Here is a 27150-nt window from a genome sequence, read left to right on the forward strand (position 1 = left end):
TACACCCATAAGAAGGGTATAAATACCGCTTGGAAAACCGACTTTCGCTCTGAGGCCCGCAGGGCCGAGTCACATATACCAATCAACTCAGCTCGACGAATTGAGCAAATGTCTGTATGTGCGTGTGTGTGTATGTGTGTGTGTGTGTGTGTATGTGTGTGTGTGTGTATGTATGTTACAAAAAAATGTCACTCACGGTTCTCAGCCGTCTGTTGACCGATTTGAGTTCTCTTAGAAGCAAATGAAAGCTACTACATCCTAGTAGAACGCTATTGAATTTTATTTTGATTGGACGTTCGGTTACCGAGATATCTTTCAAAGAGTGCTAGGGAGTAGTACAACTTAATTATTTTAGATATTTTTGACAAAGTGTATCACCATAAATTTCTCAGCCGTCTATCAAACGATTTGGGTTCTTCAGGCCCCAAACGAAAGCCACTGCATCCTAGAACAGTGGTCACCAAACTGCGGCCCACGGGCCGCATACGGTCCTCGACCAGGTTTTGTGCGGCCCGCGAACTGATTTTGAAATGCATTAGGAAGTGGCCCACTCATAGATTCCAGAATGAAAATCAGAAATTTCACCATATTTTAAAACTTTCATGAGATTGAATATTAATTACTGAAATTTTGCCAATGTCATGGAAAGTTTTTAAAGAAATAAGATTAAGTTCTACTAAGTGTAAAAGACTACATTTTCGTATTTTGTTCCGAAAATTTCCAAAACTGTTGTTAACCTTCGAGCGGTCGCGCTGTTGTATTTTGTGCAACACATTAAAAATTCTCACTTTTTGTACTCCGCGTTAGCGTGGTGCTCAAATAAGTAATTGGCCCAGGATAAATATAACAAGTTCTCTGTCATGGATTTTCGACTTGTGGCAGAACTCGTCATTAGTAATTAGTTCAATTTCTCGAAAATAAAATTCGAATAATTCCCATTTTGTTTTTTTTTTTATCGGCAAAAAAATATAGTCAGCACTTTTACCAGAAAAATTCAATAAAAAAAATACATAATTTTTGCCTACAACTTCTTTTAACCCACGAGCAATCGCGCTGTTGTATTTTGTACAACACGATGGAAAAATCTCGCTTTTTGTACACAGCATTAGCGTGGTGCTGACGCAGGTAGTCAACCGCGCGAGTTCCGGAAGGTTGCCTAAACTTTCGAAATTTCGCTAAAAGCTTTAGGGGGGGGGGGGGGGTGGGGGTATGATACTCTTCATTCCCCTAGCAATACTTTTGGGAGTTTCTCTTAAAATATCTATTCTAAATCGGCTACAAATACTTGCAGAATTTGCTCAGAAAATCATTTCTTCATTGACTTCCTAAGAAATTACGCAAGAAAAACTTAAAAAAAATATCAAGGATTCCTACAATAACCCCGAAAACCCTGAAATTTCTGCAAATCATTCTGAAATTTCTCAAAATCCACGAGAAGTCCCAAATAACATCATGAATCTTGGAAATTGTTGAAAATAAACTCTTTTGACTTGCGGCCCGCAGTCTTTTTTCAAAATTCAATTTTGGCCCGCATAGACAGTTAGGCTGAGGATCACTGTCCTAGAAGAACGCTTTTGAATTTCATTCCGATTGGACATTTTGTAACCGAGATATCTTTCGAAGAGTACTTTAGAGTAATACAACTTAGCTTTTTAAGAGGTCTTTGAAAAATGCTTCATAATAAATTGACCAGCCGTGTGTCAATCGATTTGAGTTCTCTCATCACCAAATGAAAGGTGCAGCATCCTAGTAGTATGCTATTGAATTTCATTCCGTTTGGACATTTTGTTTCCGAGATATCTTTCGAGGAGTACTTAGGTTTAGTAAAATTTACGGAGTACTTAGGTTTAATAAAATGTATCATAATAAATTTCTCAGCCGTCTGTCAACCGATTCGGTTTCTTTTAGCATCAAATGAAAGCTACAACATCCTCTTCCATTTTTTTTAATTTTATTTTGATTGGACATTTAGTTACCAAGATTTCTTCTGAAGAGTATTTGGGAGTATTCTCAATAAATTCCTTTTTTTATTTTTATACTAGCTGTCCCGGCTAACGTCGTACTGCCTGCCTACTGTGTTTTTGGCATACTGCTCTATAGGGACGTTCTCCGCAAAGTGACCTGCAGCCCCAGCAGCATCCACATAGTAGTTTCCGAATCCATAAGAGTCAGACAGACAGACAGACAGAAATTCATTTTTATATATAGATATACAAAATTGCTTGCTGTCTTACATGAGCTACAAATGATAATGCAAATGGCTCCAGGTCCAATTGAAGATTATTCAACAATATATAAATACCACAGTCTTTTCTTGACATGACTATGAAGTGAACGTGTGACCATTACGCCACGGGCCCCAACTATTTTTATCCATCCGTTTTTATACCATAAGAATTGTATAAATGACGCTTGGTTTCGATCCATAACCATATAGAAATAGACGTATGTAACTCTTAGAACAAGTTTCATTGAAAAACATTGTCATCAAAACATAGCCGCCCAATGCTAAACGTACTGTGCTTGGCCGGGCAATCACTAGGTGGCAGTGAGCAAACGTCAAACAGAAGCAGAAACGACGCCAGCGCAGCGAGTGATAGATCGACCTACTATAGAAAATTTGAATCAACCGTTAAAAAGGTGATCGATGGGAAGCGAGCGGAGTGAGACGTCTGTTTCTAATTTATTTAACTGATTCAACTGATAAAGAATATTAGACAAAGTGTATCTCGTTGATTTTCTTATCCATGTATTAAGCGATTGGCAATTAACAAGGGATACAATATTCCAAATATGTAAGCTATTGTTTAAACATTCCATACAAGATTCTAGAAGATTTTGTCTGGCATTTCTGGTAGTTAAGCCCATGGTCGATGATTCTATTATGAAAAGCAATCAACTTAATGCGAAATCTACAATATTTTCTTGAATGACCAAAAATCATAATCAAACATACGAATAATACAACAATAATTTTGGTAAGTGTAAGAAGGGTTCTGTTCACCATAGGTGGATTAATTCAGGTTTTTATTAACCGTAGTTGAAAATATATAATTTTTATTTTTTAGCCTTTTGTCTCGTCCCTAGCTTATAACACATACTTTGAGTGATTTTTTTCACCGTGTATGTCAGATAGGAACATTTTTGAAATCCCAGTGCGAAAAATGTCGAGCTCAGTCACACAAGGTTGACCTCAAATATCAAAGTAGAACTATTTACCATTTTTTTTATTTCGTATTTTCTCATTATTCCTTTGTTTTTCAAGTTCGCGTTAAGTATAATTCCGATTAGAATACCATGCTTGATCGTATTATTCAATATAAGCGAGATTTCGTCTTTAATTTTAGGACCCTATTCTAGCTGGGATTTCTCAAGCAACTCCTGCTGCGGTTCTAGCAGACATTTCTCTTACACCGATCAAAAAAAGAGAGTAGAATTCTGCGACATATGATGCACATGATTGGAGCGTGGGATACCACAGAAGTTTACATGATATTATGTAAAAGTCATAAAATATCATGTAAACTTTCATTATATGTCATGTAATTCAGCATGACTCTGTGTGTTTACATGACATATAACACAAATTTACATGATATATCATGTAAACCATCATAACACTAAGTTTACATGACTAAACTGAAATTTACATGACATGTAAATCTCATTATTTTCATCTGTGTAGAACTCCTCCAGAAGTTCGAGCTGGGGCACCTTCATGAACTTCACTAGGGATTGCTCTCGAGATTCATTCAAGCATTCTTGCTTGGATTCTTCCGGGCAATCTTCCTGGGATTTTTTTCAGAAATCCCTTCGGTGACTTCTATGGTTTTCTTCAAGGATTTATGCAGGACTTCCTCCTAAGATTTTATGAAGGGGTTCTTCCAGAAATTCCTCATTGGATTTCTCCAGGAACTCCTATTGGCCTTCCTCCATGAAATCCAGCTGGGAATCCTCAAGCAATTCCTATTACGACTCCTCCAGAAATTCTAACTGTGACACTTTAAAGAATGCTTCTAAATATTTTTCCTGACATACCTACTTGCTCCAATACTTTTGGGAAATCTTCCTGAAATTCCTCCAGAAATGCCTCCTGCGATTCCATCAAGGACTCTTTCATAAATTCCATCAGCATACCTCCACCGATTCTTCCAAGGAGAAATGCTGGTATTCCTCCAAGTAGTTATTCAATGAACTTCTCTTGGAATTCCCCCGGCATGCTTGATGCGGTTTTTAAGATAACTCCTGTAAAGATTACTACAGCCATTCTTTAGTAGGGGGGCTCCAGAAATTCCTCCAATAACTCTCGGTGGAATTATTTAAGACAATCTTCCATAGAATATTCCAGAAGTACCTCTGGTGATTCCTCTGAAAACATCTTCATGAATTTCATCATGAAATTCCAGCTGAGAGCCCTCAAACAATTAAAACTGTGATTTTACCAGCTCCTGGGGATTTTTTTATTATTATCGTGCAAATTGGTATGAAGGTTTTCAGAATTTGATGAAATTTTTTTCATAGGTGGGGTTTATATAGGTATATAATATATGAACAAAAACTACATTTAAAAAAAATCAGGGTCGCCTAATTTTCCGGAAAACTCCAGTAGAAAACAAACATTTTCCACAGACACCACCTACTTTGAAAAATTGTAACTCAAAATCGAAGCATCGTAGACATTTTTTTTGTGAAATCATAAGTATATTTTCCCAGCAATTAAATAAAATGCAAAATAAAAATTGTTTTCCACAAAATTTTCCACTGTTGAGAAAAATCGGCTGGAAAAGTCGGAAAAACTATTTTCGAAGTCCGGAAAAATTTCCAAAAAAATATTTTTGAAGCGAAGTTTGAAAGCTATATTCTGTAGAATCAAGATGAGGTTTTTCTTCGTTCTTGAGTTATGACCAATATTGGGGAAATTGTCCAGATGTGCCAGTTTCTTTGAAAACTCATAACTTAAGAACGAAGCATCGTAGAAACAATGTTTTTTTTGTGAAATCGTAAGCAAATTTTCTTAGAAATTAAAAAAAAACGAAATGAAAATTGTTTTCCACTGTTGTGGAAAGTCGGTTGGAAGAGTCGGAGAAACTACTTTCGAAAACCGGCAAAATTTCCAATACAAATACTTTTGAAAGGGAACTTTATAAGCTATAGGGTACCTGTACCAGTTATCGCACTACCTAAGGAAAACTACTTCCACAAAAATAAGGAGAAGACCGACGAATGTCATCGATACGTCAAACGATAGATTTGTTCTCATACTTAACAGGAAAAATATAAAATCTGAGCCAAACCCACTTTTACTATTTATTACGGCGTGTGCCAATGATAGGAACCCTGTACCAGTTATGGACATATTTGTTAATTTCGGTTCCACTTCGCACTATTTACATGCATTCCTTATGGGATTTGCCATAACTGGTACACTATGGCGAAATAGGGTGCAAGAAAGCCGAAATTTTAAGGAAAATTATTTATTTCTATTATAATTTGAGCAAGATGGGAAGTTTGAACGAATGCAATCATCTTTTATGAACGTGATCTTTCGTTCACATATTTTTTCTTAATGTTTTGCATCGTTAAATGTTGAAAATCAACTATGGCGAATTTGAGGTACTATAGCCATAACTGGTACACTGAGCCTATTCTGTAAAACTTTCAAGATGTGGTTATTCTTCGTTCCTGAGTTATGACCAATTCTGAGAACCTTCATACCAATTTGTATAATATTAATAAAAAAATACCTCTTGTAGAAACTATTATAGTGATAGTTTCTTCACTTTGGGGGTTTTCGGCCTTGCAGTCTTCGGTGCAATTATAACGACATATAATTTCTATGCCCGACGTTTAACCCTTTCCTTCCCACTACTTTGATCGACTATTTCTATGCGAAGAAAGCGTTTCCAAAGAAAGTGCTTGAACAAAAGATATTGCAAATTGACCAAATTTTTCGAAATAATGAAAAAAAAATAGTTGTAAATCAATAGTATTTTGATTGTTTATCAATAGTTCGACTATTGAACAAGTAGTTGGGAGTTGAGTTTGCCAAATGAGATTACAATCACATTCTAAAAACTATTGCATCACATCCATATGATTAGCCGGGGCCCGTGGCGTAGTGGCCACACGTTTGCTTCATAAGCAGATGGTCATGGGTTTGATCCCAGCCCGGCACTTTCGTGAGTTGCTCTTTCCTTCTGAGAGCAGCTGACACTGACCCTCTTTTGAGCCAATGGCTCAAATGGACCCGGATACTTGGACATCGGCGAACGGCAACTCATAATCGACCCTCAATCGGACTGGAAACAGGAACAACCAACAGCCACACATCAGCTTCCTCGTGCTCATCATTCTACCATGATACGGTAGAAAGTGAAAGCAGTGCAATGGTAGCCAGTTGGGGAGCGTCCATAAATTACGTCACGCTTTAAGGGGGGAGGGGGGGGGGGGGTTCAGCAAAGTGTGACGACCCATACAAAACTTTCAGAGGTTCCATACAAAAAGTGTGACATAGGGGGGAGGGGGGTTGAAAATGACCAATTTTTGCGTGACGTAATTTATGGACGTTCCCTTGGATATAATAGAATTAGAATTGAATACATTCAGGCGCTGTACAAATTGTAAGTGCAGCTTCCAATTGGAATCGCTCACGCAGTGCCCTAGAGGACAAAGGAGCTGTAAATTAGATTAAGTGATTGAAGAATAAAAAATATATATTCATATGATTCCGTTTGTCTCGAGTTCATCGAAAATCGATGGTGCTCTAGAGCCATTTTCCTGAAATTCCTTCGGTTGTTCTTGCAGGGATCTCTCCAAGGACTCATCCAAGAATTCCTTAAGGGATTTTATTAAAAGTTCCTCCATAATTTCCTTATGGAATTCCTGCAGAAACTCCTCTTAACCTTCCTCAAACAACTCCTCCTGCGGTTCTTCCAGTAATTTCTCCTCCAGAAATTCTAAATATGGTATCTCAAGGAATTCTTTTAGTGATTCTTATAGAATGTATCCTGGCATTTTTGCTGAAAATTTTCCAAGAAATCTTCCTAAGATTCTTTCAGAAATTCTTCCAGTGATTCCTTCAGAGCTATCTTTATGGATTCCTCCAGAATTTCTCTGACGGTTCTTCCAGGGACTTCTCTAGCTTTTCCTCCAGGTATTTCTTCAAGAAATTATTCTTTAAAATTATCAAAGCATTCCTGATGGGGTTTCTCTAGAAAGTTCTGTATCCTTCCTCCTAGGATTTCTGCTGAAATTTCTACAATGATACATAATAATATCAATGATACATTCCAGAATCCTTCCTGAGATTCTTCCAGAAGTTCATTCGGTGATTCACCCGGAAATTTTAATCCAAGTGATTTTATCTAAGGATTCCCCTATAAATTTCTCATGTGATTCCTCCATGAACTTCTCTTGGTCTTCCTTCAGGATTTCCAGCTGGATTCCTCAAGAAATTTCTGCTGTGATTCTTCCAGTAATTCCTCCTAGAACGCCTCCAGAAATTCTTACTGTTATGCTTCCCGCAATATTTCTAAGGATTTCTCCTGGGATTTCTTCAAAAATTCTTGCTGGGATTAATCAGGATTTTTCCAAAAGTTACTCCGGTATGTCCTCCAGAATTGGTTTTATTCTTAACCACTTAACTTATTTTACAGCTCTTTTGTCCACTAGGGCATTACGTGAGCGATTCCAATTGGCGGTTGCACTTACACTTTGTACAGCGCCTAAATGTATTCTATTATATTCTTATTCTACTATATCGAACTGGTTTTGCCTTTGTACTGCTTTCCCTTTTCTACCCTGTATTTGGTAGAATGATGAGCACGATGATGAAATGATGTGTGGCTGTTGTTCATTTTCCAGTCCGATTAGGGGTCGTCCATTATGGGTTGCCGTTCGCTGATATCCAATTATCCGGGTCCGTTTGAGCTATGAGAGCTCATACAGGGGATGGCCAAAATGTTTGGGATAGGCAACTTTTTTTCTCTCACAAAAAAGTTCAACATGCTATAACTTTTCATATAGTGCATCAAAAAATCTCAAATTTTAACTGTTTGTCAATCTATTATATGTGCATCATTGGTACAAATTTGGGCTCGATTGATTAATCTTTCGCAAAGTTACAACCGTTCGGGTAAAACACTATTTTTTAAACAACTCGTTTTCGAGCTGTCATATCTCGGAAACCAGTGAACCGAATTGAATGAAATTTTAGACATACACTAACAATGTACAAATGCTTCACAAACTATTAAAACATTGATACTTTTCGAACGTTGAAAAAAGTTATCATGGATTGACACTTTTTTGATTTTTCTGGAAAATATGTATTTTTTTTTATGTCAATGTCAGTAAATTTTCGTGTTGATGTCCAAAGATTTTCCACTTCTGTTCTCAAGTTATCTTTAATCAGATATATTAGAGCCTATTTAGATCGAAGGAAGAACACATTTAGTAATTTTTGTGTGGTATTGTAAATTTGACTTATTTTCCTCTATATGGGTAAAAATTTCAACCCGCTATAACTTAATTCGCCGTGAGAAAATATTACATTTTATATCGTTGTATTAAGTATCAATATTTTGTTGATAAACGTTAAAAAATTCATTCAATTCGGTTCACTGGTTTCCGAGATATGACAGCTCAAAAATGAGTAGTCTAAAAAACAGTGTTTTGCCCGAACGGCTCTCACTCCGCGAAAAATTATTCAATCGAGCCCAAAATTGTACCAATGATGCACCTATAACAGGTTGATAAACAGTCAAAATTTTAGATTTTTTGATGCACTCTATGAAAAGTTACAGTATATTGAATTTTTTTTTTTGGGAGAAAAAAAGTTGCCTATCCCAAACATTGTGGCCACCCCCTGTAAGAGGGTCAAGTGCCAGCCGCTCTCGGGCGGAAGAGCAACTGATGAAGTGCCGGGGCTGGGATCGAACCCATGACCATCCGCTTATGAAGCGAACGTGTAGCCACTGCGCCACGGGCCCGGCTCCAGAAATTTTATCCTGGGATTAATCCATAAATTGCTCATTGGATTCCTCCAGGAATTCCTCTTGACCTTCATCCAGGAGCTTCTGCTGGGATTTCACAAGCAGCTCCTTCTCCTTCTTTTAGGAATTCCTCCGTGAACTCCTCCAGAAATTCTTACTGTGACACCTGCAGGAATCCCTCTAAGGATTTGGGATTCTTTCGGAAAGTATTCCTAGGATTCAGAAATGTCTTTGGTGATTCATCCAAGGATTTTTCTGAAGACTCATTCTTGAATTCCTCCAGAGATTTTGGTCATGAAATTCCTTCTGGAACTCCTCTTGGTCTTCCTCCAGGAATTCCAGCTAAAGGATTCCCAATATCTTCTTCTTTATGGCTCGGCTTCTCTAGGACTTGGCTTGCCTCGCTTCAACTTAGTGTTCTTTAAGCACTTCCACAGTTATTAATTGAAGGGCTTTCTTTGCCTGCCTTTGCATGAATTTGTATCGATGAATTTGTGTGAGAATCGAACTCGCCGTCTCCGGATTGGCGATCCATAGCCTTAACCACTAGGCTAACTGGAGATCCCAACTGGATTTCCAATATCTCAAGAGTAAATTCCTTAAAGAGTTTCGATTGATAGCAAATCTCTAGTGAAATCCCAACCGGAATGCCTGGAGGAATTATAAAAGAAGTTTCATAAATATATACTAGGTGGAATCCCTGGACAAATCGATCAATGTACTGTACTGTCATGATTTGATCACAGAACTGGATACCGGAAAATTGGTAAACCGATTTCAAAATGGCCAAATGTAGGGTGCGGGCAGCGGTTTTGGTTACACTAAGGGAAATCTTTTTTTTAATAACCAACAATCCTTTGAAAACTATTAATGCGTCAAATAAACCCGAGCAGAAGGGAATACCTTACAAATACCATGCAAAGAACAACCTGTGCTCTAATACCTTAAGTGGTTTTTAATGTATTATTCTTCAAAATGTTATGAGAACATCACAATAACAATGGGAGGTGTTTGAGCAGAGTTTGGTATAAATGTGGTATGTGTTGATTAAGCAGTAAAAAACTAAAGATCATTAGCTATTACATCATGGAGTTATCGAGCAAATGCACGATTCAATCATACAATTGTTATTCAATACCATTTAGGTAACAAATCCAGCAAACAAAATTTCAGGTATGCATTCATTATTGATTTTTATTTTCTAGGTGTTATTCATACGAAATGTTGGTATTCATTTTTGTTATTTTGCCTCTTATGTCCACCTAATAAAGGGCATATCGAGGTATGATTAGGATTAATACCTAAATATGTTATTCAGTTGTTATTCTTTTTTGCTCGGGACATATTTCTATTTATATTTTGAAGGATGTTCAGAGTACAAGATACTGTCGCTGGTCTGGTTAATTAGACCGAGACTCTTGAGAAGTCTTTTGTCGCCGAATACCAGGTTGGTTTTTGTTATGTCCGCTCATCAACGGATGTATCAAATGTATCAAATTTAGGAAGTAAAACTTGCAGACTCACTATGTGTTTATTGATTTTGAAACAGCGTAGGGCAGACTGAGGAGACTTGATCCCTGGGGAGACTTGTTCCCCCATATTTTCTCGGAATCAAAAACAGTTTTCTTCTAGCATATTTTTTCCAAAACAACATCTGGACAGACGACAATTTTTTGTCTACAATTGATTTTAATTGTGTATTGTATTATTTTTTAATGGCTGATGGTTTGTTTTTAGTCCTTCAGAAATCTTTTAGGCGATTCCGAATAATCTCAATAACTTTGTGATAATTGAACCAAATCGTGTCAAAATTTCACAGCACATAGTATAAATAAAATACTATCAAACGTATTTATTCAAATAAGGTTGTTATATAAATATTTCAATTAATGTAGCTTAGTGTATACAACAGTGACATGGGGAGACTTGATCCCTCGAGGATTACACACACATTATATGTACATGTGAAAAATAAAATTCTATTTGGCAGCCTCTATTTACTCGGAATTCTAGTATATTCAATGATAAAACGTATCAGATAATTATTATTTCATTACACACCATTAAAAGGGGGATCAAGTCTCCCTATTTTCAAAATACGGCATATCCTTAACAATTTAAGGAAATCTTATAATTTTAAATACACCATATTCATCAAAAATGTAAGAAAACTTGAAAAGAAAATAAACAGGAAGCTTCTGGAGTTATTTTCCCTTTAAATTAAACATGTGCTCAAAAGGGGATCAATTGTGACCCATTTTTGAAAAATACAGTTTGAGGCATAAGACATGCCTCCATAAAAACAGAGTTTTGAAAACTTTAACAATAATTTAAAATCCTTCTGCTATGTATAAACTTGCAAAAGATGTTTACCTGCCATTCTGTACGAAAAATGGATCTAGTTTTGTGTTTTTTTTCTTAATGTTACAGGCAAATTAAGAAAAAGGGATCAAGTCTCCCCAGTCTCCCCTACGATTCAGTGAAATAAATGATTTTTGGTAGATGCCAGAACATGGTTTTCCGGCGGAACTAATAAGGTCAATATGCACAACGCTGAATAGATCATAATCTAGTGTTCGGATCGCAGACGAAGCCTTTACCACATTCGTGACCTTCTAAAGCAGGGTAAAGTTCATTCAAATTTACTGTCCTAAATAGCACTCTAAGGAGCGATTAGAAGATCTGGCATGAGGAGCAATCTTACGGTCGGCTATGCGGAAGGCATCGATCTCATCGGCATCGATCGTAGGGCACTAGAGGAAGCTTATGCTCCTCTAAGAGGAAGACATTGAGGGTAGGCATGACGATAAACTCGCCCAAAACGAAGTATGTACATGATTGTGAATAGAAACCTAGTGGTGTTAGTTAGTTAGTTAGGGCAGGCCTAGTGGTTTTAGTGCTGTGGTAGCGGGGGCTGCGACTGCAGCTACTTAAGATTTTGTTTATCTTGAAATACTTGTGATAATGTGCTTTATGACGTTTCCCATGAAGTGAAAAGGCGTATTGCAGATGCTAATAGTGCGTAAGCACACAGATCGAAAAAAGAGTGTAAAATTCTGTGACATTTGATGCACATGATTGGAGCGTGGGATATCAAAGAAATTTACATGACATATCATGTAAAGTTCATGAAATATCATGTAAACTTCCATTGTATGTCATGTAATTCAGCATGGCTCTGAGAGTTTACATGGCATATAACGCAAATTTACAACACTAAGTTTACATGACTAAAATGAAGTTTACATGACGTGTGAATCTCATTATTTTTATCTGTGCAGCTTGGGTCCTGTAATGTGCAAACGTATTAATCCAAATACACTCTGTACCAATCGGATGCAGATTCTTCCGGTGGCTCTCTACGATCACCAGGAGGTAGACCGAAACGCTCTTGGAGTTATTGCGCAAAACACTATGACAATTCCAGAATATCGTCGGGGCCCGTGGCGTAGTGGTCCACACGTTCGCTTCATAAGGGGATGGTCATGGGTTCGGTCCTAGCCCCGGCACTTGCAATTTTTCGTCAGTTGCTCTTCCCCCCGAGAGCAGCTGACACCTGACCCTCTTCGGAGCATGTGCTCTAACGGACCCGGAAACTCGGATATCGGCGAACCGCAGCTCAAAATGGACGACCCCCAATTGGACTGGAAAAGGAACAGTAGCCACACATCAGCATCATCGTGCTCATCATTCTACTGTGGACAGAGTAGAAAAGTGAAAGCAGCACAAGGCACCAATTCGATATAGTTGAATTAGAATAGTATAAATTTAGGCGCTGTACAATGTGTAAGTGCAGCGTCCAATTGGAATCGCTCACGTAGTGCCCTAGTGGACAAAGGAGCTGTAAATAAGGTTAAGTGATTAAGAATAAAAAAAATTCCAGAATACAAACTAGAAAATTAAGTGACGCGCATACGCATGAATCACGAGTTATATCTAGTGTATAAGGAAACTGTAGACTTCTGTGGGCTGGACACGTAGTACGAGTGTCGGAAGAAAATATAGCGAAAACAATATATTCAGCAATATTGGCGATCCATTGATCTTCCTCGCTGTCATCTTCCGGAATGTCCACAGTACGGTTTTCCAGTTCTATAGCGAAGAACCCTTTCCGCTCAGCGAAGAGATAAAGTGATACGTGATACGATACACTAAGCATCAACTGGATAGGCTAACTTGTGAAGTCGGTTCAGAACCAGGTAAAACTCGATTGAACTGGTAGTCGACCAAAACTGCAAACCCACAGAGTAATTTATTATTTATTACTCATTGTGCCACATTCATATGCAAATACATGAAAGTGGAGAATGACTTTATTCAAAAAGCTTCCAAAACAAGCCAATTCAACCTCAGGAATTTTGTCAAAATTCATAAAACACTACCCCTGGACAGAAATTGGATGCCCAATTATGAAGAAATATTTCCGCTCGTACTGCTTACGGCTATTTCCGAGTCATTCCGAGAATGAACGCAATTGAAATCATTGCCTTAGAAGCGTCCTGCCCTGGTACCGTAATCCGGGGTCAAATTGATCACTTTAAAACAATGCCACTTTGGGGCGAAATTGATCAGTATACAATTAAGCATCGGTTGGAAAGGAAAATTTCCTTCACCGCTTAATTTTGCTCTTCTAAAACCGAATAACGCGTCTAAAATCTTACAACTAGTGAATTTTTTTTTTTTATCTTTATTTAAGAGGTTTTCAGCTTGAGAGCTGGTTCGCCTCCTAACTAGTGAATTTAATACTTTAAATGCAAAATTAAATTTTGAAATTTCCCCTTAAACGCCTAAAGGTAGGCAATTTCATTCGAAATAAGTGATTTCTACCACAATTAATGATTATTTCTTCATAAAATAAACTATTTATAACTATTTTATGTTCTGATTAGCTGCATAACATCCCAATCAAGGCTCCACAAAAATGTTAAAACAGAGAATTCATGGGAAATCCTATTAGCAATTGATTGTTTAGCAGCAATGATTTCAGCTGAATGAGAAATACTTTGCAAATTCCTTGAAAAAATAAGGCAAAACCAACTTTTTTTCTAAAAAATTAAAAGTTTACACTCATCTCTAGACATCTACGAATCAGATGACATAAAAAGTTTAAGATCGTTACAACGCTTAAGTGTTTCTAGCATGGAATTACAATGTAGTACCCGAGTGATCAATTTCACCCCGCTGATTAATTTGACCCCGGTCTACGGTACTTTGATTGCGTGCGTGCCGCCCGCCATTCACCGACTAGGTACCGCCGCCGCGTTGTTGAAACAATGAAAACCAGTCGCCGCAGTAGTCAAAACGAGCGCGCGCCAGGTAAACGACCGCCCATAAAGAAACTACTCGCGCGCGTCGTCAGCCGCGTGTTGAAAACATTCGTTCAATCATCCTCGCTCAGACACGTCGTCGTCGTCATCGTGTTATGGAATGGATGGCACTTGCCCGGGTGGCTCAGTTCAGAGGTTGGGTTCATTTCGGATATTTTCTGGTTTCATGCTGAAAAATCACCCCTCCGGGGGTAATGCTCAGTGAGTGCCGGTGCGGCGGTGGCCGATCAGCGACAGGCTCTGACTGGTGAAGAAATTAGTTTATGCTTATCATGCCATCAGGTGACAGGCTCAATTGTGTTGTTAAATACATTCTCGTTAAATTATTCGTGCCAAACTCTCGGGCTGTGTTAGAAACTGCACCGAGCCAGAGGCAGGTTCAGGACTTGAGGGTTAGAATGTGTTATGAGTTGACAGGGTTGAGTTACTTCAGCTTAAACGTAGAAGTAGATATACTCGTTCTCTGGTTATAATGATTAGCGAATTGAAATTGAATCCCTTTTCTGGTTAATTCAAGGACGTGGCTGATGAGGCTAGCTGGGAAAATTTGCTCAACATAGACCTGAAGAGAAGACCTGCCGCTTTTCGACACTCCCACGTTCTTACGCCTGCTTCTCGCTATACTGCAGATACCAATATCGCAAGCATCGCTATATGTCGGCAGCGACTCGTATTCGTATTTACAAAAGTAAAAGCCAGGGCTACTCTCTCCTCGACTCACTATCTTACCCTTAAGGTTAGCTGCGTAGCCTGCAGCAATGAATATCGATGGCTCGCTTTGGAGAGTCCATCACGGTAGCATGTTGGCGCTTAACCAGTTTTTCGAGTGGTCCTCACTACTCCCTTTGTCCTCGGATGGCGCCCGCGTCCAACTGTTTTGCAGGCATCAAGAACCGATGCCTACGTGCAACCAGATCTAACCAGCTGAAGTCAAGGGCATTATTACCCTGCCTATCAGCTGCACCAGAAGATTGCTGACAGTAGGGTCCCTACCTGCCCCGGTCCTTACCGGGGATTCCTTTTCAACCGCGTGCTCGGAGCCAACCCAGAAGACCGACGCCACGGCAACAAAGATACCAGGACTTCCTCTCCGCGGCCACTTAATCGCTGTAAGGGTCAACTTCGACCGCAGGGCACTGGCAGGACCTACGAAGACGACTTCGAACCCGTGGACCACCTCTTGTACCGCAACTGAACTAGCCATTCTACGAGTCCACGTGCCACCTCCTCTGTAGTGCCACGACGATGTGGGTGATAGCCGTTGCAACAGTATTCCAGCCAAACTAAATCCTACACATATGTACTTTGGACAAGATTGCCCGTTTGTTTTTTTTTTTTTTTAAACGCGGGCACACGAACAAAACGTGTTCCGTTGTTTCCTCTAAACCTGCACAAACCAGACATTCGGGAGAACCCGCATGCCTGAAACGGTGCAGATACTGTCGGAAGCAACCATGGCCTGGAAGGACCTATTTCAGGTGGAATGTTACTTCCCCATGGCGCCTATTAATCCAACTATTTACTGTCGGAATCAACCTATGGGTCCACCTTCCTTTGGTGGAACTGGCCCACGCGCGCTGCCATTTGACCATGGAGGCCATCCTGGCAGTCCTGCGTATGCCTTTTGTGCCGCGCATTTTGAAACACTCCATGCCCTTGTAAAATGAAAAGATAATGATGTTTTGGTGGTTCTCGCCAGACTGAAACTTTATTCATAATTTCGACTTAAGCTAGCCTTAGTAACTAATGAGGAGTCTGAAGTTCTATGTAAATTACAACCAATCAGAGATCGATGCACCGATCTCGAGAGAGAGAGAGAGAGAGAGAGAGAGAGAGAGAGAGAGAGAGAGAGAGAGAGAGAGAGAGAGAGAGAGAGAGAGAGAGAGAGAGAGAGAATAGGCATAGAAAGAGACCACACATTTGGCTCTGCCACACCGCAGGCAGCTTGAGAACGAGCATTGCCTGGAAACAGTCATTAAGTAATATTCTGTAAAATGACACTTTCCAACTGAAAGTGCTTATGCATTGAAACGGCCATCGAATCGACGGGTTGTTGCTTATGCAATGCAACGGCCATCGACTCGACGGGTTGCTAACTGATAGGGTCTAGAATTCGACCCAGCATGGAACAACGTGCGAGTTCTGTTGAACTCAGGCATGGTTCGATGACATGTGTGAAGCACATGCCACACCCTCCCTGATAAGAATACCGATAGGCACCGTCGAGTGACACGGTACGGTACGCGCTCGCAATTCTCAGGCTCATCAGCCTAAAAGTACTTTCCAGCTTACTACGGCAGCTTTCGGTACTCATCGCAGTGCCCCACGCCAGGCCGCCATACCTTAGTGTGGACGTAGCGACATTAGCCAGAAGCTTGCGCTTACTGGCGTACACCACAGAGCTATTGGACATCATCCGAGACAGTGCCACTATAGCCGAGGAGGTTCTTTTACTTGCATAATTAATGTGGCGAAGGTAAGCATATCGTCGATCATCACGCCCAAGTGTTTGGCGAAGCACTTTGATAGTGCAATCGCCTACACTGATCACCGCTTGCTGCTCCGACTTCCGGTTGTTCACAACCATTACCTCAGTTTTGTGGTGAGCGAAATCCAGTTTTTCAGACACCTCCACAACCTTGATCGAGTGGATGGTAGTCAACTCCACTTTTTCGATCGGCTCACCGTAGACTTCGAGTGTAATTTCGCCAGCAAAGCCGACACTCCCACTGGGACCTCTAACCTCAACACCTCTATAACACTGGACCCAAAATAGAACCTTGCGGGATTCTTGAGGTTATGTGTAAGCACTTCCGTCCCACCTCTGTGTCGTAAACTAGTACTCGATTCTGGAAGATGCAGGAGCGCATCGGTAATAGCCGCCCAATTGTCGCAATTTAACGCGTTCCTTACATCCAGAGTCACAACTGCACAGTAGCGAATCCCCCTTCTCTTACGCTCGAGTGCTTTCTCGGCGGTTTTTGTAACCGACAGGTATACGCTATCCGGTTAACCTCTCCTTCCGGAAGCCATTCTGGCTACTCGAGAGACCATTTACACCCTCGGTGTGCCTCAACTTTCTATTGAGGATGATATTTTCGAGCTCCTTCCCCGCTGTGTTAATCAAGCATGTTTGTCTATATGCCGACGGGTCTACGGGTGGTTCCCCCCCCCCCTTTGGCATTAGAACCAGGGTCTACCTCTTCCATACTTCTGGAAAACTCCCTCGTCCAGGCATTTCTGCATAGCAGATCTGAACATCTCGGGAGCCTCTGCAATAGCTACTTTTAAGGCCAGACCCGGAACTCCGTCCGGACCTGGGGCCTTACATATACTAAGCTGCCGTGTGCAGCATAGTTGTCCCATGTTAATAGGGATTCCCATAGAACATGGGACAACTATGCTACTCACGGCAGTAAGGGACTTTGATATCCCCGCAAGTTCCACATCGGTGACCCTCTCCTCATCGCCAGCCCTAGTCCCCGGCTGTCCTACAAAAAGAGGCCAAGGACTAGGATCATGACGCGGCAAAAGTCCCTCGATGATCCTCTCCAACATCTTTGGAGATTGCTCTGTAGAAGCCATTACACCTCTTGTCTTGAACATCACGATCCTGTAGGCATCACCCCACGGATTCGCATTGGCACTCTGACAGAGACCCTCAAAACAGGCCTTTTTGTTTGCCCTTATCTCGGTCTTAAGCGCGGCTTTTGCATCGGTGAACACTATCCGCCGTTCGTTTCACTCTTCCTCAGATCGTGCTCGCTGCATCCGCCGCCTAGCAGGCATGGCGCAGGTCCGCAATCGCGTCGGTCCACCAGTAAGCCGATGTGGCCTCTCATTTCTAGGGCGGACTCGGCTAGGCATGGTCGCATCGCACGCATGCGAGAGCACCGCTTCCAGCTCGTCGCCGTCTAAATGAAGTATGTTTCGCTCACGGCGTAGCACCTCCCTAAATACCCCTTCGTCTACTTGGCCTTGGCATAGCCGTCTGTTCCTCTACGCGCTGCCTGCTGTTGTTGTAGTCCATACTGTAGCGAACCACCAGATGATCGCTGTGAGTGTGACTATCGTCTACTCTCCAGTTCGAACTTTTTGATAGGCCAGGACTACAAAAAGCAACGTCAATTATCGCCTCCGCTCCGTCCAGACTAAAGGTACTCTTGGTACCGACATTCGCCAGGTCGACATCTAGTATGGCAAGTGTCTCTAGCAGGATCTAACTCCGCTGGTTCATGAAACGGCTTCCCCATTCCACAGCCCAGGCATTAAAGTCACCTGCTATTACCACCGGCATTTGCCCTGTTAGCACGGTCGAGCATTTGCGTAAACTGCTCGATCGGCCACCGCGGAGGCGCATAACAGCTACAGAACAAGACCCCGTTTCATATGGCGATCACGAAGCTCTCATAGGTAGTAGACCAACTCCTGGACGGGGTACTTACCCGTCGTCCATATTGTCGCCATTTTTCTGGACCCACCCGCGACCCAATTGCCGTTGCCGGCGGGTATTCGGTATGGTTCCGCTATGATGGCGATATCCGTCCCTCACTCAGAAACCGCCTGACAAAACAGTTGCTGAACCGCGTCACAGTGGTTCAGGTTCAGCTGCGTTACTTGCATTGTGATTTGTTCACTGCGGCTTTCTTGAAGGCCGGGTACCTTGGACATCCCGTTGGATGCCTGCTGGTCACGGGCCCACGCTACAGATCAAACAAATGGAATCGTGCAGCCTTGTGCCTTATGACGGTCGGCGCAGTATCTCCTACACAGTTTCCTCCTGTTAGAGCCTTTGCAGTTACACGAATTGTGTCCTGGTTCCAGACACCTGAAGCGAACCTCCGGTGGCTCTTGGAAGGTCAGATGACATACGCACCAGCCTACCTTAATCCTCCCTACTTTAAAGGACTATTTTACATCTGCAAAAGGTAGCTGAACCAAAGCTTCCTGTGCCCCTGCCACCCGCTTCCGTAGCTTAACGGCTGCGGTGCTGGCCGTCCACCAAAACAAATTCTATTTGGTTACAATTTTCGCCATTATATATACAGGTGTGCTTACGGATTGCTTTGAGTGAAAAGTAGGTGTTGCTGATGGCCATCCCTCTCTGTCATCCCTCGGTAATGGAGAGAGGCCTCTGCTTACTAACATTGGGGCACAAAATACCCTCTTTAACGACCTGAGCGTTGGCGTCCCCGAAAACAATTTTCACATCGTGCTGCCAGAGAATACACAAATTCGCTCAATAACTGGTATCCACCTTATATGTTTCCCGATGACTACGAAACTGACTCCAGTTCTGCCTAACTTCTGTCACTATGGAACATGTTTTACTTGAAGCCATTAGGTAGAAACTTGTGAGTACTATTGGAACTTATTGGAAGTTCCTTCCTGGTTGTCGACTCACTATTGAAACTATTGACTGACTCATGATACTTCCACACTTGGAATGATAAATGATTTCGACCTTCTCCGCAATCAGTCATCGTAACTTTGGCTGATATGTGACAACAACATTATAAATTTTATTTATTCCAAAATTAATGATCCCCATAACCAACGCGCAGGTACGCCACTGCTTTCACCTCACCGCCAAAATGTTTGTTTTTCACAATTGACTCGCGAACGTTGCTGCAAACTCCACTCAACACGCTTACCAAGCATACTTTCCGGCGCAAAGCGTGGTTCCGAAAATTGCCAAAGTTCCTCCAGCTCCTGAGGTTTATGCTGGGCATTAGCTGGAAAGCTTCCGCGCTCGTTCGGTACAGTAGTTGCTGCAGCTGCTGCTGCTTAATCAAAAATCAAAATCAGGCCCTTAGCATGAAAAGTGGGCGAAAACACGAAACAGTTTTACGAGCCAAGAGATCAATAAATTTTATTTTCTCCACATACATTTATGCCTTTGTTTTCTTTCCGTGTCTACACGATGATCCGCTGTGCTGGTAGGAGCTAGAGCGAACGGTCCAAAAGGGGTGGAAGACCAGGGCGAGGTAATCGACGAACGGCATGCGATTGATAAATTTGTGCCGGTTCCGGTTTTGTGGTTTTGCAGGGGCCTTCCGAAACGTGCCGCAGCTGTGGGTGCGAACGAATGGCTTTTACTGCAATATTGAAATCGTTCGATCGTCGGGCTGTCAGTTTCTGAGAAGATAGAAAGCTTGCTGAACGCAATGGTCATTATCAACGTTGTTGGTAAATATTTAGCAAAATCATTGAAATTTAAATTTTAGCAGAATTTCAAGTAATTTTATGAATTAGATTCGACTGCATTCATGGTGAATTAGTTGTTAAAAAGACATGCTTTACTTCCCGTAGATGCTCTACAGCATCATCGATTTTCGACGAAATGGAGACAAACGGAAGTAGGGTCTTGTACCATTTGGGCAGGTGTACTATTTTGGGCACTTGCCACTATAACTAAGTCGATTTCAATCCGATTGATTTGAATTTTTGTATAGAGTTAGGCACGTAGAGTATCTAACTACAAAAAATCAAATCAATCGGTTTGAAATTGACTTAGTTATAGTGGCAAGTGCCCAAAATATGTACACCTGCCGAAATGGTACAAGACCCTAGATATGATGTAATAGTTTTTAGAACATGATTGCTATTCCAATAGATTAATTCAAATGCTGACTCATTGTTTGTGTTGCTGCTGCTGGCAGCATGGATAATTCAAACAGTGGATCGATCCTGATGAGTCTGCTTCGGATGTCAGTTGTTATGATTCAGGAATCGCCAAACTATACTGCAGGTTCCAAGAATCACCGCTTTCAGGATGCTGTTCAGGTCCTTCTTCAATTCCAGCTCGTCTAGGAACCTTATGAGAGATTTAGGGACAACTTCGGTTGCTGAGAGGCCAACCGGAACTATCCGGACGTCCTTCAAGTGCTACATCTGCTTCAACTCCTCCGCTAGGTCGTGGTACTTGGTTATCATGCCGGAGAACGTTGATTGGACATTATGGTCTAACGGTACAACGGGTAGCTTCATCCTCTTGTCGTAAACCACAATGTAAGGATGTCCGCAATGATCTCGCGATCCCAGTACAGCTTTATGCAACTATTTTCCAGAACCGGGTCCGGCTGGTATTTCTAGTAGCGTACAAATCTGTCGACCAAGTTGTGCTTTAACGCAAGCTGTTGGTGAAAAATCTTGGTAACTTCGTTGTGACGATCGAGGTAGGCTGATCCAGCTAAAACTGAACAGCCTGCAACGACATGCTCGTTTCTCCTACTGAATTGCACTTCCTGCAGCGGTCTTCCACGTCTCCGTGCAATATGTACCGTCGATAGTTCTTCGTCGCAATTACTCGGTCCTAGATGGCTACCATGAATCCTTCTGTTTCCGAGAAGAGGTCACCCCGCACCAGCCATGCATTTCATACCACCTTATATATACGCTTGACCTCCAGTTGATGGGGATGCGTCCCATGCAGCTCCTTCTGCTTTCATGCTACGATCATCCGGTCATCGGTCTTGGTATCGCAGATCAGCTTTTTTTTTATATAGAATGAGAAAATCTGCAACAGATACCCAAGAGGTGGTTCCTCGGGTGATGTGGGGATCGACCCACTAAAAACTCATTCTCTCTCTTCCTTACCTTCGCGGTACGCCCGTTAGGGATGACTTCGAGAAGGGGGGGACCGTACATGAGTACACTCTAATAGTAAGCGTTCCACCAGCTACCGCCTTAAGTTGTTTACTCTCCCCTGGAGGCTCGGGTCCTGGCTAGTACTTAGACTACCCGTTGAACTCAAGCTCCTGGATGGGGAAGGGGGGCCAACTCAACTAGCTGTTGTTCGGCTCGCCATTTACTCTGTAGTTCAAGTACAATTCGAGAAACCGTGGAAGTAACGGAGTCCCACTTCTCCGCCCCCATACACATCCTTTCAACAATGTTGTCAGGCGTGATATCTCTACCGCATACCTCCTGCATACTCGACCTTTGCTCCACGAAACGTGGACATTCAAAGAGCACATGCTTCGCGGTCTCGTCGCAGTCTGCACACTCCGGACATGCGGGGGAGCCTGCGTGTCCGAATCTGTGCAGATACCACCTAAAGCACCCATGGCCTGACAGAAATTGAGTCAAGTGAAAATTCACCTCGCCATGGGGCCTGCTCGTCCACTTGGACACGCTCGGTATGAGCCTGTGTGTCCATCTACCCTTGCTGGAGGAATCCCATTCGCTCTGCCACTTCAGCATAGTCGAGGTTCTGGCGATACGCCTCGCACCTCTTCTGCCGCGTCGCTCGAAGCATTCTTCATCCTCTGCCACCACTAAAGCTATGGGCATCATGCCCGCTAGCACACATACCGCGTCCTTTGAGACAGTGCGGTATGCGCTCACCACCCTAAGGCACATCAGCCTGTGGGTACTCTCAAGTCGCTTCACGTTTCGGTTAACCACTAGCGCCTTCGACCATGCAGCGGCGCCATACCGTAGTATGGAGACCGCTACTGCCGCGAGCAGCTTACGCTTACTCGAGACTATTGCCGAGCTGTTTGACATTATCTTTGACAATGCCATTATCGCCATACTTGCCCTTTTGCAGGCATATTCTACGTGGCTTCCGAATTTCAGCTTATCGTCGATCATGACCCCCAATTGCTTCAGTGAGCGCTTAGAGTTGATCGTGCATCCACCTGTGGTGACCACTGCCTGCTGTTCAGACTTGCGGTTGTTTACCACCACCACCTCCGTTTTGTGGTGCGCGAGTGCCAAATGTCTCGACCTCATCCAATCCTCTACTATGCCAATTGCGTGAGTTGTTGTCAGTTCCACTTCCTCTATCGACTCGCCGTATACCACGAGGGTAATATCATCGGCGAAGCCGAACAGCTTTACGCCCGGTGGAAGTTTGAGCCTCAATACGCCATCATACGCCGCGTTCCATAGTACCGGGCCCAAGATGGACCCCTGCGGTACCCCTGCGGTGATATTGTAGCTCCTCTCGCCTTCCTCGGTGTCATAGATTAGCACTCTATTCTGGAAGTAGCTCTCCAATATCCGGCATAGGCTAACCGGGACTCCTAGGTGGTGTATTGCGCACTCAATGGCGGTCCAGCTGACGCTGTTGCACGCATTCTTAACGTCCAGCGTGACGACCGCGCAATAGCGGATTCCTGTTCGCTTCTTTTGGAGCGCTATCTCGGCCGTTTTGGTTACAACCCTAATAGCGTCCACCGTCGATCGACCCTTCCGGAAGCCGAACTGGTTATCCGAGAGACCAGAGTCATCGGGTTTCTCGGTATAGACCATCAGCCTCAACAGAATGATCCGTTCCAACAGTTTTCCGGCGGTGTCCAGCAGGCAGATAGGTCTGTATGCCGACGGGTCGCCAGGTGGCTTCCCGGGTTTGGGCAGTAGAACCAATCTTTGCCTTTTCCACCTCTCCGGAAACTCGCCTCTGTCTAGGCACATCTGCATAGCCATTCTGAACATGTGAGGCTTAGCCTCGATGGCCGTCTTGATGGCTAATGTTGGGATACCGTTCGGACCCGGAGCCTTGTTCAACTTAAGCGACTTCGCTATTGCAATGAGTTCGTCGTTCGTCACCGGGGCTACCTCGCTATGGCCGGTTTGGCTATAGGGAACGGGGGCCCATGGTCTTGTATCGTGGCGCGGGAACAGCGTTTCCACGATCTTCTGCAGCATCTCTGGGGAGCGTTCTGGGGGTGCTGACGCGCCCTTCGTTTTGGCCATGACTACTCTGTAGGCATCACCCCATGGGGTCGTGTTGGCTGCCTGGCAGAGATTTTCGAAGCACGCCCGCTTACGAGTCTTAATCTCTTTATTCAGTGCCAATTTAGCCGCCCTGTAGGCTTCGCTTCGTTCAATTCTATCCTCATCGGTACGAGCCCTTTGCATCCTCCTTCTAGCTCTTAAACAGGATGCGCGGAGCTCTGCGATTTCTGGACACCACCAGTACACCGGTTTGCGTCCATTTCTGGGTAGGGATCGCCTTGGCATAGCGGCGTCACATGCACGGCTTAGGGTTCCGACAAGATCATCGCTGGATAGATCGTCGGTGTTACTCTCCACAAATGCCGGCTTATCGAATCGCGAGGTCAGCCATCCCCGATGACGGTCGATGACCTTCGGCTGTGGCCGTCTTCCTCCGTGTTCCACTCTGTATCAAATCGCCAGGTGGTCACTATGCGTGTATCCATCGTCGACCCTCCAGTCGGAGCTAGGGTTCAGACCCGGGCTCCAGAAGGTCACATCAATGATGGACTCTGCACCATTCCTACTGAAGGTTTTTTGTCGCCTACGTTCGCGACATCTACGTTTAGTCTAGCCATAGCTTCGAGTAAGGCCCAACCTCTCGCGTTAGTCAAGCGGCTACCCCACTCAATCGCCAAGGCGTTGAAGTCTCCACCGATGACCACGGGACTCAATCCCACCATTGCGCTTGTTAACGATTCCAGCATAGACGAGAACTGTTCTATCGTCCACCTGGGAGGGGCATAACAACTGCAGTAGTATACCCCGTTGATCTTCGCTATTGCGAAGCCCTCGTGCGACGTGGAAACTATTTCCTGGACCGTAAAACGACCGGTTGTACAGATCGCCGCTAGCTTGGCCTTATCCGCTACCCAGTTTCCGTTATCGGGAGGGATGCGGTATGGGTCCGATAGTAGTGCGATGTCTGTACTTGACTCCGAGACTGACTGCCATAGCAACTGTTGTGCAGCTTCACAGTGGTTCAGGTTTAGTTGTGTAACCTGCATTATCGTTTGGAACTTCGACCTCCTCGCGTGCCTGGACATTTAGGTCCGCCCGTCGTGTGGCGCTTGTTCGCCGTGCAAATCAGGCATTTTGGTGCAGAGTTGCACTCCCTGGCGATATGGCCTTCTACTCCACACTTCCTGCAGAGTTTACTCCGGTCTGGGCCTTTGCATGCCCAGGACTTATGCCCTTGCTCAAAGTACTTGAAGCACGCCACTGGCGGCTCGTATACGCTGAGCGGGCACACTGACCAAGCTACCTTGATCTTCCCGACTGAAATTGCCTTATTCGCATCTCCTACGGGGAGTTTGAACGCGGCAATCTGCGTGCCAGCCGGACCCTTACGCAGGCGGATCGATGCACTTGGTACATCTATCTCACACTGCTGTTTGAATGCGGCTGCGATCAAACGCATCTGCGTCAGTAATCTCGTCCAGGTTTTTACACTGAAGAGTTGTCTCCGCCGTTAGGGCTCTTACCTGCACCTTTTCGCCAAGTACCTCTTGGGCTAGTGCTTTGTAGGAAGTACCTTTATTGGCTGATTCCTTCTTCAGCACTAGCATCATCTCCCCCGTCCTGGTGCGCCTGATGCTTTTTACATCCGCGCCCAACGGTGAGAGACGATTCTCGCCTCGCATGGCCTTCAGCACCTCGGCGTATGTGTCTGCCTCGGTTTTGAAGACCAGCGCGTCACTTCTCGCTCGTTTGCGGGCTGGTTTCGTAGTTCTCACCTTCTTCTTTTTTCCTACCGTAATCCAAGGGTTCTCCTTCCCTTGGTCCGGTTGGCCTCCGTTCTTCCTCTGGTTGGCTTGCTGGGGCTTGGTTTCCCTGCCCCTTGCGCGCTTCGCAACCGGCTTAGCAGCCTGATTACCTACGCTAGTCTTCACCTTCTCTTTCTGCGGCTTTGCACCCGACTCTGCCGGACGCTTCTTGGGCCGCGTCTCCTCAGCAAGTTCAGAAGGCTCAGCAAGGAGGAAGTTGTCCGTTTGGGTGGACCGCTCTTCCCTGCTCGCATCAGCAGCACTTCGCTCTTCCACCAGGAGGTCGTACTCCTTCTTGGCCAGAGCCAGTGATTTGCGGAGCTTCAGCAGGCCCTGTTTCAGATCCTTACTGATGGTTGTCCGCCCGCTCGTGTAGCCGATCAGCTCATCCAGCTGTTCGGCAACTACTAACATCTTTGGTAGCCCGCTCCTGTTGCGGTTCAGCGCCCGCGTGAGGCCCGCACCGGTCATCTGTGCTTCCTCCGTCGGTGCTGTACCGCTTCGTGCCCCACTTGCTCCACTTGAACTTCCTGCCGCTGGTTCGCTGGTGAGTGCACCAGCCCCTCGGAGTGGCGATCTAGCCAAGCCTCCACGCGCGAACGGGTTCAATGCCGCTCCCTCAGTTACTCCACACTCGACCACGTTGTTACAGTTGTTGAATTTCGAAGTCATGTCTGTTGGGCCCCCCTTAGAGCCGCTATCCCTCACTGTAAATGAAGTAGTCGCCAAGGATCCTGGTGGTTATCTATGCAAGCAGGGAGGCCACCCGAGGGTTGGCACAGGCCCTTATGGGGACTGAGCTCAGAGCCGGATCAGCGCTAATCAGGAGTTTTCATCTGAACCTACTTCCACCCAGATAGTTGTCTAAGCTGGGCACAGATCAGGAACGTACTTTAAGGACATGCCACGGTTTTATGGGGCGGAAGACAGCGTCGACATTAGCCTATCCGCCGTTTCAAGTCAGTGTCACCCGACCTTACTAAGAGGATAGAATGCCGTCGCCATCAGCTCACTTGTGCATAGTTACCTTAGCGTGTACCATCTCTTTTACCAATTACTAAGCATGACCAGTATACCATAACCAGGAACTTACGTGCATCGTTCCTGATGTGCCCGAGGCACTTCTAGCTGGGCTGGGACACTTTAGAAGCGGTGCCATATCGCTTGAACAGAGTTGCTTCCGGATGTGTGGAATTTCTGAAGAGGACCAGCAGAGCCCATTATCAGAATGAATTTCTTTAGTTTTCGTTTAAATATAAATAACGTTGGAGCAGCTTTGATGTTATCAGGAATTTTGTTGTATATAATTGGTCCCATGTTCGAGAATCTACGCCGTCC

At 43.7% G+C, this 27150-nt stretch overlaps 2 protein-coding genes across 3 annotated transcripts in view; both read left to right on the plus strand.

The window, feature by feature from the left end:
• LOC134290054 (uncharacterized) overlaps window positions 1-6376 on the plus strand; it is a 34244-nt gene extending 27868 nt beyond the window's left edge. The window contains exon 2 of the mRNA XM_062857028.1: window positions 3024-6376. The gene's annotated coding sequence lies outside the window, so the exon portion shown is untranslated. The remainder of the gene's footprint in view (window positions 1-3023) is intronic.
• LOC109429102 (irregular chiasm C-roughest protein) overlaps window positions 1-27150 on the plus strand; it is a 457292-nt gene that overhangs the window by 33971 nt on the left and 396171 nt on the right. The gene's annotated exons all lie outside the window — the stretch shown is intronic.

This window comes from Aedes albopictus, chromosome 3, assembly GCF_035046485.1.
Source record: "Aedes albopictus strain Foshan chromosome 3, AalbF5, whole genome shotgun sequence".
NCBI classification, from domain to species: domain Eukaryota; kingdom Metazoa; phylum Arthropoda; class Insecta; order Diptera; family Culicidae; genus Aedes; species Aedes albopictus.